At 43.4% G+C, this 13,304-nt stretch overlaps 1 long non-coding RNA gene across 1 annotated transcript; it reads right to left on the bottom strand.

Moving 5' to 3' along the window:
• Positions 1-5,864: 5,864 nt before the first annotated feature.
• Positions 5,865-13,304, bottom strand: LOC310893690. The gene is made up of 3 exons (XR_014579208.1): positions 13,086-13,304; positions 12,431-12,497; positions 5,865-12,192 (listed from the first exon to the last, which is right to left on the bottom strand). It is a non-coding gene; the product is annotated as an uncharacterized lncRNA (long non-coding RNA).

Raw genomic sequence — 13,304 nt, 5'->3', positions numbered from 1 at the left:
TCCTGTTCTTCATCTCTACCTGTGAGCATCTGGCTGCTGATTTTTTGGTAGTCAGTGCTTATTTCTTCTCATCCTTTGAATCTGTTAGTCTGTACTTATTCTGAAAAATACTACAATATGAAGCAGGCAATTACGACAGTCATTCTGTAACCTTCTGTGTGGTATTTGTCACCCACTGAGATTTTCCCAGCCCTGGGAATTGTTAAGTCAATGTTGTCTCAGTTAAAGACCAGCAACTATAACTAATGTTTTCAAAGCTGGCAGAAGCTGCACTCTTAAATCCATTATTTATACCGTTTGATAAAAGTGAGCTGATTTTTAGAAACGTTAAAAAAAAAATCCGAACGGAAATCAAAAACATGCAATTACTAGCATTCCTAATTAGCAAATAGAAATAATAGTCTATATTCACCCTCCTGTGTTTGTGTCTGGTCATACCTCCTTGACCAGGGCCATTTTGGCCCAGACACAACCTGTTACGTTAGAAAAACAGTTTTTAAGCTTGGGATTAATATTTCACAGCAGTGGCCAATGGGACACCACAATCCAGGTCCTACCAGTAAAGGTACAAGAACACATCAATTAGTTCGGACATGAATGCGAGTGGATAAAAATGCCAGATGGTAGCATGGCTCTACAAAATTGCCTACATACTTGAAGAATTTGAGAATATTTTAGCTTTAGAGCCAACCCACAGCTTTGTAAAGGATGACAAACATGTTCTAAAGGAAGAGGGGGAAGCAAACTCTCAGCTTTCCCTTACAGAACCGCCTGAAGGACACGGTGGGAGAGCTGGAGACTCCCTCCGTCCCACAGCCAAGAGGTGGATGGCTATTCCTTTCCTGCAGTGGCTCCTTGGCCTTTCCTGCCACCCTGTCCCTCCTGCCTGACACTGCAGGACACGGAGATGAAGGCTACAAGCACGGCTCTGATCTCCCAGCCCTGCTGGTGCTGCAAGGGGAAGGGAAGGGAGGAGGAGGGAAGCTCCTGCAGTCGGGTGGGGCAGCAGCAAAGGGAAGAGGCTGCCTTCTTCACCCTCAATCCAAACACCAGCTTGCGGGAGGTACGTTACCCTACCTGGGAATTAGGCTTTAGCCTACCCCACCTATTTAAGCTGCCGGGGTTTGTGTTTCCTTTGCAGCAGCAATGCAGCCTGTCCCGCCTGGCTGACCTCCAGCAGCAAGTCTACAGCTGAGAGGCTCATTACAGCACACGGTGATATGCTGTACTTTTATATCGAGAGCTGAAATAACAAACTCGGTTCATGCAGGGGGCAGAGCTTTGGACTCATCTCTGCTTGAGAGGCCTGGTTATTTATTAATTATATTTAAAGTTTTATAACAGCTTAAAAGGAATGCGAGCCAGAGGCAACACTTCCAGTCAGGCCTCCCTTGTGCAATGCTTGTGTAATTCTCTCGGTTTACTGCTGGCTTGTGCAGCTACAGAAAGCTTCAGTCTGCTCCCTTCTCTAATGCCTCCACCGGTCCCGGTGATTTCCTCATCCCTCGACACACAATCCCCAAAAGCACTACCTTCTTGTGAAATCCCGGGGCATGAGAGTCCAACGTGCAGGCCAGTGCTGGGGAAGACAGAAAATAAATAATAAAAAAAAATCTTTCCCAATCACTTTCTGAGGAAAATTTGTCTGACTCCTGCTGTCTGATACCCACCCGGTGAGATGGGAGAGAATGCTCTGAGCTGCTTCTCTGCCTGAAATCCCCCTCGCCATATCAAGCAAGGCACTCACAGGGTTGGCAGCTTGCAGGGCCCAATTTTCTGCTTCAAGACAAGCGTCCAACAGCAGTGTTAAAGGGTGGTGTAAGTCAACGAGTTCTGGTGAGTTACGTATTGAGGTACCCTAGCTCGCTGGGTTAGGAAAGGCCTTTATAAACATACGAGGTACGACTTGTCAGCGCGTGGTGCAACGCAACCATTTACTCACGATCCTTTTACGCAGGCTGAGCCTATGTGGGGCATGGATAACTACGGATGGACTCCGCCATAAAGCTGTTTGCGAAGGCATCTGGCGTCGGGCTTCAGACCTCCTCCGGGAGCCAGCCCCACAGCAGTGGGCACCTGCAGCCACCTGCTGGCTCCCTCCAGGCTCGGGAGGGCTTCCTTCCTCCTTCCTGCCCCACAGGGGCATGTCTGGCAGTTCTTGCTACTTGCCGGTGTTTCTTGAGACCCTGGCCCCAATGAAGGAGAAGCTGAGAGATGAGATGTGCTGCATCCCATTAGAAAATAATGGAGGAAGCCCTTTAAACCCCCCCCCCCCCCCGTCCTTCCCTACTGCTGAATTTAGCTCTGCAGGAGTGCAGACAGGGAAAAGGCAGGCCTAAAGCCCGACACAAGTTCAATGTGTTGCACGTGAGCTGCAGCTCGTACCTTGATTAAATGAATTTGCATAGCCAGTATTAGTTAAATCCTAATGTATTAATGAAGATGTTAATCAATGAAGAAGTGTGCAGAAAACGAGATGCAAACTAAATAAGGCCCAGGAAGGCATGCTTAAGGGAGTGGTTCTGGAGAGGTTTTTTTCACCTTGCTGTTGGGGATAACGCCATCCTGCTTCCGCGAAGCCTTATCAAGATCAGCCGGCAAGCAACTGCTTTGATTTTACCAATAGAAGATGTTATCTGTGCCTCTTGATTTCTTTTAAATTAACACGTAACTTTCTGTAGTAATGTTACAGGTTTCGTAAACATCCTGGCAAAGGTACCAAATGTTAATTGGGCCTGCTAATCTCAATTTAATAGGATGATCAACATCTTTTGTTTTTTCCCTTCCTGTGCCTCTGACTGTGTCATTTCTTCCCTAATCCCCACTCTTTGCTCACTGCATTTCTTCAGTTAATATGTTGATTTATTTTTTCCTACAAAAAACACCTTCCTCTCCCACTACGCACCCCTTCACATCTCTGGCCTCTGGTGCTGTCGAAGTGAATAAAATGGAGATGCCATGTCCTCAAGCTCTCGCTGTCTGAGACCATTATGAAAAAGACCTGGATTAATGAACTAACTGTGGTGGCAATAAGGGAACACAGAAGATGGTTGGGATCTAATCTCAGACCAGTTTCAATCCCCTTCTGTCAGCGCTCCTCCACAGATTTTGTCCTAGTCATACCACTCAAAGTCTTCTTCTAAACTGAGGTTCAAGCCTGATCACCATCCTCAACCTCTCTGACTGGTCTGTTGCTCTTGGCACTACTATTAATGCCTGTGTTTTTCTACCTTGCCACACTGGAGTTAATGACTTTCCGATGCTCTTTTTCTCTCAGTCTAGGATTTCTTTCCAAAATCTTCCCTCCCACCTCCAAGTGGAGCGTTCCCTCCAAACCTCCCGCAGTGCCTTCCCTCCCACCCTCTGTTCTCCATCCTCAGGTGACCTCTCCTGCTGACGTGGATGTAAGTATTACCTCCATGTCAACTGCCTTTAAAGTGCTTATCTACTGCTGATTGCTCTTCCGCATGTAGGTTTTGCATCTTACTGCCTCCATAGGGCTACATCCTGACAGATAGCTTGCTACCATCTCACTGGGATCCAAAAAGAAGCTCATTAAAAAACAAACCAAACAACGCAGCTTTCCTCAGCTATCTGGCTGGCAGCCAGTGTGTTTGTCAATTTTAATGTCTTTGATATTTAAATTTAGCTCTCTCTTACTGCTGATACCATTTGGCAGAAGGTGTACTTACAATATTATTCCCAAAGCTCTTTGCCAGGCATCTCTTTGCTGCACTCAAATTCTTCCCAGGAATTCACTTCTGCTTATAAATAAATGCAGGGACGAACAAGCTATCAGTGCTATCCTAATTAGCTAAAGAGATAATTTTATTGTTTTTCATTCTCCTTTCTTCTCTTTGTCTGTATGCTGTATGAAATCTTCCCTTCTAGCCAAGGACCGTCTTTAATTGTTCATGACACATCTAAGACACTTCAATGTGCATTTGTGTTTTTCTTTCACAGAATTCCAAGGAAGAAAAAATTATTTTAGTAACAGGATGGTGTGGCTACAAACCTGCAATACTGCTATATGGTGTCAGAGGCAGATAAAGTATCTGTGTGAGGATGTCGTACTTCTGTGTCCCAGTTTTGAGACTAGTTGGGCAAGGTAGTGCAGGTTGCACTAGAAGTTGTCACACGTTGAACATCTTGGTGTAAGAAGAGAAAGAGAAAAAAAAAAGTTTTACCTGACCGCTAGTCTTAGTAAGACTATTTAGACTTTTTAAATTTAGAAGACTTCAACACTTCAGAGCTGTGCAAATATTTCCTTCATGTATTTTTTTTTAAGTTATGGATTATTCTTCATTGAGTCTCCTACTCTCAATTTTGAGAAAGATCTGAAAAATTACTACTCTTGGTTTAGTAGGACTTGATTCTGTAAAATTTTAAGAAATTTTAGAATGTTGAAGTTACGCAATGGGATTTCAAGTGATTCTATGTCATGCCACTTGAGTTGTATTTGGCCAAAATAGAGGTGCTATGGTTGCTTTATATATGTATACAAACATATACATACACACACGCACACTGGCAGTTACTAAGCTGTTGCCAAAACCTGAAGATGTTTATTGTGCCTTGATACCAACACCTATGTCATTACAGCACCCAAATACTTAGAATTTCTTTTAGACAGATACCCACTGAGATTCAGGGAACAGGTTTTTGCCCCTCCTGTTTCACCTGCAGGATTTAATATGATGTAGATGCCGACATGCGGCTCCGTACAACCATGGCTGAAAGATTTTGCCTCTTTTCCATAATTGCTCGGAAGTGAGGCATTCTCCTAGACCTAAATTCTTTTCCAGTTTCATCCCAGGACATTGGAAGCATCTAGATAAGTGCTGTAATCACCCAGGCATTCACAGATGTTCTAAACACTGTTTTCAATAAAATGCTTAACTGCTGTTGGGCACAACACCCAACACCCTTGAATGCTCTAATGACCATACTGTAGTATCATAACTCATTTGTTTTTCTTGTCCTGCTGAATATTCGGGTATGCCATTCAAAGTAGAACTTCCATAGGGGACCAGAATATCCTGCAGCAGATGGGTAAAGTGGCAGAAGGAGGAAGGAGCTTGGATCTAAACCTCCTTCAGAATAAAAGCACCTGGATTTTGGTATCCCATATCCTGGGCACCTTATCTAGGCACCTAGGTAATTACCCTGAGCATTTAAGTAAATGGTCAGTTCTTGGCTATCCCTTGAAAGGGCTGATAACCTTCACTGTTTGAAAGGTGAGAATAGGTTCCTAATTGCACCAGGGAGTAGATACTTCAAGTGCCTGAATGGTGAGCTCTGCAAAGCCTAGTGCTGACCCCAGCCTCCTTCATGAGTTTGTCTCAAAGGAGTTTTTCCCATGAGAATTACACCTCCGTATTGGCAGAATCAGAACCTCAAGACCAAATGGATAGCAAATAGGAGGTACAATAAAGCTCCTGTTCATAAAGAGTCTTCTAACTAGATAATTAACCTTTTAAGAATGATTGCAAAAAACGGTCTAGCTTTTCTCTTGGCCCCAGCCCTTTTTTATGCATGAAAGCCTTATTATTAAGCAGTAGAGGAAACCTGCTCCTTTTAGATCCTTAGAAATACCCAGCAAGAACTTCATCAGGGGATACTTAAATATGCATTATTAACTTTTTTGGTAAATTCGGCATATAGAAAAATTCATTGGTCTTCCCAGCCACAGCTCAAGAAAGTATTTAACTCTGAAGTTACCTATGACCTGTTCTGATGCTATCTGAATTACATCTTTTTCTTCCACATTTTGTGTTCACGATATAATCCCAAACCTGTCAAATGTAGTGGAAACTGTGCTGTTGACTCTGTTGTTCAACTGGAGATTTCTTTTCTCATGGTGCTTTATAAAAGTGTTATAGAAATAAAAACAGGAAAGTTTCAGTCTGAGAAGACTGCTTGACATGCATTAATTATTGAATGCATATTAATATTCATAAGAGACCCAATTATGTGGGAAAGTCATAGTGATCTTATTTGCTGATTAGAAAAGAAAACACTGGCATGGTATTTTTATGAAGTTCACCTTGTTAACTAAAATTTATGTCAATAAGCAAGTGCAAGGTTAAGATGAAACAGGATAATCACACTGGTGAGGTAACTGCTGATATAAAAATGATAGAAATGAAACTGAGTGCTTTTTCAGCAGGTAAGAGTCTTAAAATCATGAGATAATTTAGTTTGGAAGGACCTCTGGAGGTAGTTTGGTCCAACTTCCCCATCAAAGCTGGGCCAAATTCAAAGTTACATTCCTCAGGGCTTGTGGGACACACTGAAGTGTTAATAAAACATGAAACAGGAAATGCTTGAGAAAATGAGGTGGATATAATTAGATATAAGAGGCTTACTTACGGGTGGTTCTTTGGAGTTTCATCCAGGAAAAATGTTTTTTGTAGTCACCAAACTGTCATGTTTGGCCAGGCAGTGTTAAAAGCAAATGAGATAAAAGGCTGAAACCTTATCTACAATGGCTGCTTTAACTCTGATCGTAAAGGAAGGTCTCCAAATTTTTGCTAAAATAAACCTCAGGCTTCCTGTAAAAATGACGGTGATTTGGGACAGCCATAAATACAGTATGTAACATCTGGGCCTTACCTAACATCATTTTAATCTAAAAGTCAGCATCTCAAAAAAAACCTTTGGATCGCTTACTGAAGGACCACTGCAGAAGATGCTCGCAGGAGATGCCTGCCTCAGGTCCCTGGGGAAGTAAAGGGAGTTTTGCAGCACAGACGTGTAGGGTGGAATGGAGAAGCAGTTCCAGTGTCATCCTGAGACCTGGCGTGTGGTGAGCAGCATCCCTACACACACAGACGTTGCCATGTAATGAAGAGCAGCACTTCCGGCCCACTTGCACACCTCCTAGAGGTGTCACTGTTCTCCCTCACATAGAGTAAAGCCAACTAGAGTGTTTATTCCCGTTCCTGGGAGGGGTCTCCATGCTGAGATTTTATCCAGGATGCATTCAGCCTTGTGGCAGCTCTGCCCGCTGCTGTTCATCTGTCTCACGGTGAGGGTGAGAACCAAAGACAAGCGAAGTTCTTGGAAGAGCCGACCTCGTTCAGCACGGCTCTACCATCTTCAGCCAGGTTGCTGTATACAGCAGAAAAGGGCTTGCTCATTAGGTTGTTGTGATCCCAAAAAGGTACTCAGAACCTTTGAACCTTTGGAAATCGGATTTTGGTTTATATCATTTCCACACCATGAGAACGTTGCCATTTTTTGTAGCTAAGACTGAGCTAATTTGACAGCCAGGAAAAAAAAAAAAAAGATTCTTATGGAACAACTAGGATTTTTTTCCTATAGCATCTATAATTTTTTGAAAGTCCCCAAATCAGGAAACTTATTAACTGAAGAGATATTGTGAATGCTTATTTTTTCCTTTAATTTTCTGCTTATTTTTCTCCCCATTGTTCACTTTCTCTTTTGAACTCCACATGCCAGCAAAGCCTTACTGACTGTGCATGTTCCATTATTCAGGTCTGATATATTTGTGATGAAATTTTTGAGGTCCTCCAGCTATTCTGTTGTCTTATGAAGTGCTGTAATACTTGCTTTAATTTTGTAAGGAACAATTAAAAAGACTGACCTATCCATCACGATTTCTCAAAAGACTGCTGTGGGGACCAAGAGTAGAGTCTGAATTATATCAATTTGTGATTATAAAGTTGCTAAATTAATCTCAAATGATGTCTTCTCAGCATTGTTTCCTCAGTCCAGCTCTATTTTCAATTGAAGAGAAATGCATATAGCCAGATCTAAGGAAAATAAATTAAGAAAGGTTTTAATGGTTGAAAACAAAGGGGATGGAATATTGCCTGTAAGTTATGAACATCAGCAAGGGAAAGAGAGAATTATAGTTATGCTTTTGAGAAGAGGCTGAAAGATGATGGTCTTTTTGGGTCCAAGCCCTTGGAGTCTCACACCCAGTGTTGTGGGTGTGAAAGGAAACTTCCTAACAGTGTTTGCTTCTTCTGCATAAATAGAAATGGGATTCATGCATGTTTTGGGCAAATAAGCAAGATTACACAAAGAAATATCTAATTTGCATCAAAATTTCTATTCTAGTAGAAGAAACAGTCCTGGTAAGGTCTTTCAATTTGATGATCCACTTGAGCAAAAAGAGCAACACTATTCAATAACATCTCAAATGCAAAACTCTTAAGTAGACCTTGAAATGCTTTGAAGAGTTGATTTTTTGTTAGCATTTTACTCTGGGACAGTCATAAAGTAAACTAAAACTTCAAATTACACTTCTGTTCTTTCTCAAATACTGAAGAACAATGTGTGTGATTATGTACAAAACACAACATTGAAAGGAAAATTGTTCAAACTGGTCTTCGAAGCAGGGAAATCTGAACACAGCAGACAAGGAAAGAAATTAAGGAGAATCAGCAGAAAGTTTGAAAACGGACCAGAAATCTTAAATATGTTCAGTACTGCTACAGCAGAGGCAGGGCTTTACATAATGGGAACTTTGACCGAGCTAATTGAAAATGCGAAAGAAAATTTTAGGAAATAACTTCCTGAAATAGACATTTATGAACACTTAACACTTGTCAGATACTGAGAGATAAGTCTCTTTTTTGAAGGCAAATATATACTCTTGTGTGTGTACACATATGGTGTATTTACAGATGGAAAATCTCAAACTACGGGAAGCTAATAGGATAAAACTTCACAAAGAAAAAGAGCTGCTACAATTTTTTCATAGATGACAATGAATCTGATTAAAATAGGATTTTCTTGCAGCTGCAGATTCACCTTTAGGTCTCTGACACGTGCAGTGACACATTAAATCTGGTTGGCTGAAGTTGTTCTGTTACTGGCCATCTGCCAAACCTTTACAACAGAGCTAATGCCACAGTGTCTTAAATCTAAAATCCGAAAGCAAACTAACCCCAAATACAATTTCCTTTGCCTCAGTGGCCTGAAGACTACGGCGGTCCAAAAGCTGCTTCGCTTGTCATTTACTAATCCCGCAGCAGGGGAAGGCGCATATGTGGGGTGGGCTGAAGCTGCCATCAATTTGAATCTGCCATCACATTGTGTTCGGGCATTAAGTACAGTTCTGCTGCTGCCAGAGAAGGGGAAACGTCAGCCAAGAAATGTCATTGGGCAAGACAAACTCGAGAAAAAAATCTTCAGTCTGATCTGTGAGGAAAAACATACTGAAAGCCCAAGCCAGAGAAGCTGTGGTTTGTGGGTGAAATCAGTTCTGTTAGAGAATTGGTTTGTCTTCAGCTATGGAGTCCGTCACCTGTATCTGGGAACAGGATGGAGGGAAAACAAGAAGTACCCTTATTCGTGTAGCTGACTTTTTCTTGATGATGCAGTAGCATGAGCGTGGCCAAAAGAATTTAGCCCTTGGCTAATGACTTCTTTCACAGGGGACCTGCCCACTCCTTGCGTGGTCTGTTTGTCATCGCAATGCCTCACGTGGCTTTGCATGTGAAATCAGGAGTCCTCCAGGACTTTCTCTTTGGCTCTAAATAACAAGAATGCCTGTTGGTATCCCAGGCAAGGGAATTTAATGGATGGGCCGCAGCACCACATTTACTTGACTCTAATGACCATGCTCCTCTTTGTTACTTTAGTAAAGACACAGCGCTGTTTTCTCAGACCGCATCTCTCAGGAATATTTGCATCGCCACAGTCCATTAGGTAATTATAGACCAGGATTCCTCAAATGTCAGAACGTGGATGGGTTCAGGATGTGAGTAAATCAGCTTACCAAGGTCTGGCAAGACTGAGGAATAACCAGAACCATACGAAAGCTCAGTCAGCAGCACAGGAGGCACCATGCACAGGAGGACGGGCTTCTTGGGCAGCAGGGAGCATCCTGTGTCCGCCTGTTACCCCACTTCCCTGGGGTCAGGCTCTGTGGTCCCTACTTGTTTGTTCCCACTACTACTGGCTCAGAGCACCCTGAACCTCTCTCAGTGCCTCCCGATGACTGCGTTTGGCCGCTTGGTAAATAGCTAAGGATAAAACTCGTCTCACTGATACCCACTCTTAGCAGAAGCACTTCAGCTTTGGCACAAAAGCTGTTGTCCAACAACACATTGCTTTCTTTCACTCCTGAAACATCCCAGACAGCTGCCAACAGGGCAGCCTGGGTAGCAGAGTCTGAGTATCTTCACATACAACCCTTGCCTGGAGCAACAAAAAGTAGATGGAAAACAGATGTCAGTAAAAAGAAACTGTTGTAGACAACAAAATGGAAGCAGTCCCCTTTTTCTAGGCTCTTCTCTCTCTGCGATGCATTTTCTTCAGACTGGCCTTAGCTGTTCTTGCCTTCTTGCAGTTACTGTACATTTGGGAGCTCTCTTCACAAGCTCATTTCAGATATTTGCTTGTGGAGGAAGCAGTCTTCTCCCTTTCCCAGTCATTCACAGGTAGAATCATGGTTGCCTTTAATTTATATCAGCTATCAAGAAGTAGCCAACTCATTATCATTTGGAAAGGCTATATTTTACTTTATGGTATATATTTTCTAATAGTATGTTCCAACACTGTCATTGTTTTGGCTAGGATAGAGCTAATTTTCTTCACAGTGGCCCCTATGCTGTTGTGTTTGGGATTTGTGGTGAAAATAGCGGTGCCAGCACACCGCTGTTTCAGTCGTTGCAGGGCAGCGCTCCCCCAGAGCCAAGGACTCCCCAGCTCCTCGTGCTGCCCTGCCAGCGAGGGGCTGGGGGTGCCCCAGGAGCTGGAGGGGACACAGCCAGGACAGCTGGCCCCAAATGACCAAAGGGACATCCCACACCACGGGGATGCTCAGCAATGGCAGCTGGGGGAAAGAAGGAGGCAGGGGGCGCTGGGAGCGGTGGCGTTTGTCTTCCCAAGGCACCGCTACGTGGTGAGCCCTGCTGTCCTGGGGGTGGCTGGCGCCTGCCTGCCGGTGGGACGGGGCGAAGGGATTCCTTGCTTTGCTTGCGCCTTATGTTTTGTCTGGTAAACTGTCTTTGTCTCATCCCATGAGTCCTCACACCCTTGCACTTTTACTTCTCTGATTCTCTTCCCCATCCCACCTGGGGAGAGTGAGCGAGCAGCTGGGTGGTGCCACAACACTCACCAACTACTCTGCTTGTAGCAGAGCTGACATTTACAAGCATCTCTGCTAGTCACAGATCACAGAGCCACTGAATGTCTGAGGCTGGCAGGGCCCATCTGGTCCCACCAAGCCCAAGCAGGGACACCCAGAGCAGGGTGCCCAGCGCCACATCCATGCAGCTTTTGAGATCTCTGAGGAGGAGACAATTTTTTTTTATTGTCAGGAAAATACATTAAATCTGGAGATGAAGAAGGAAGTGTATAGGAGACAAGGACTGCTGAAAGCTAAACTTAGATCAATAGATAGGAATATCAAGTTCTGACCTCCTAGTGCTTCCCTCGCGAAATGAATGTAGCAGTGTTTATTCTGTACCTGCAGAAAGGGAACTTACTCTTCTGGTACACTTAGCAGTTTTCATAGCGAACAGTTCTACTTCCTCTAAGTTTAGAAATTCAATTTTTTTTTCTCCTTCCTTTCTGAAATCTGCTTAAATCTTTTTGTCACTGTTTTATGTTAATGACTGTTGGCACTACTTTTCCTGATCCACACCTGTCTGCAGTATATTAGCACTCTCAAACAATTTCCCCTGCTGCATGCTACCATAGGCCTCAACACAGATTCAGAAATCTTACAGCTTTGTGGTTTGTGGTGTTTGAAGATGAAGATGAGCACCTCTCTCTAGGTTCTCCATGGTATTTGTGCATTAATTTCCAAGGGAGTTAGGTGAACGAGCACAGTTGACAGGTTTTATGCAGGACTTTTCAAAATCTAGCTCTGTGACCTCTGACTACACTATTTACTTCGGCTGCATATAAACTATCATGTATAAATGGCAGGATCCGGATCCTCCCTCACTATTCAGGTCAAGGACTGGGCTGAAGGTTTGGGCTTTAATTTGGTTACATGCCTACATTGCTGTTTCCTGACAGGTCATGGGGAGAAGACCGGCTGCATTGCGGGAGCTTTTGTCCATGTGGCTTTTAGGCTGCAGCCAAAGTGTTCCTCTAGATCTGGAAGTTTGAAGATGGTTGCTGTCTCCAAGCTCAGATACAACCACACAGTAGTCTGGCACAACTGATTTTTGTGTTCCTTGCACTAGCCGTATAGCATACTTCCTGTAGGGAAGAGGAGAGACTTTCTCTGTACTGCCAGGGTTGTTCAGCCAATCCATCCACTGTGGGTTCCTCATGGTCTTTCCACTGGATGTGCCCCCCCCTGCTCTAGATGCCTGCCCATATCCTCCCACTCTCCCTGCCACACATAACTATCCTGCCTCAGGACAGATCTCTGGATGACACTCTTAAGTATTTTTTTAACCTTAGACAAAACCTGAAGTGCATTCAGGAGACATACCGCTAAGAACATGCTGGTCTGAACATCTCAAGGAGAGTCAAAGTTTTGGAAAGCTACCAGAACACTCCTGGAGGAGAAGGAAGGGAAAGTGAACAAGTGGGAAGACATCTTCCCCTGACCCTACCTCCGAAACCATTAACAATTACACCCATCACACTTTTTCCTTCAGGGAGCCAGTCTTTGGAGGAGTCAGGGGGAGATGGCCAACAATAATTTCTTTCTTTAAAGTTACCTCCTTGAAACTATAGCTTCTAGTAATAGAAAGGCTTTTGACTTGTGTATTGTGAAAGCAGCATTTCTTTTATGAACAGCACATTCACACAATTGCCACTTAGCAAAAGTAATGATAATGCCACCAGTATCCACCCAAATCTGTTCCTACTTCCCACAAGGCAAAACTTGAATTCACGTTAAGGCACCCTTTCCACACTGCCTGTTGCTCAGTCTTAACAAATACTGAAGAACATTCTTCAAAGTCAGGCTTACCTGTAAGCACTTGAGCTTCTGAGGTTGTTTTTTATTTATTTTATTCTTTTTCTAAGGGCTGGGAAGGGAGCTTAGAATCCACATAAGTAATTTCACTGAAAACAGACAAGGTGAAGGAAGTACTCAAACTCCTCAACGTTAAACAACTGTAGAACCCAGAAACACTCACCTGCCAGCTTCTGAACTTGAGTCATTTCCAAACTACTTCATGGTGAAGTTGTACCACCAGGGTTTTACTGTACTGAGAAGGCACCACCAACACAACTAGCTCGTAGAGTCTCTAAAACTATTTCACAGAGACAGTAGAAAACATGAAGAAAAAACAGCTTACTGAGAAACACTGTGTTCATTTCACCACAGTAGACAAGCACCCTAGATAACCTGAACC

This window comes from Anser anser, assembly GCF_964211835.1.
Source record: "Anser anser genome assembly, chromosome: 2".
Lineage (NCBI taxonomy): Eukaryota > Metazoa > Chordata > Aves > Anseriformes > Anatidae > Anser > Anser anser.
This window is presented reverse-complemented; position numbering and strand designations above follow the sequence as displayed.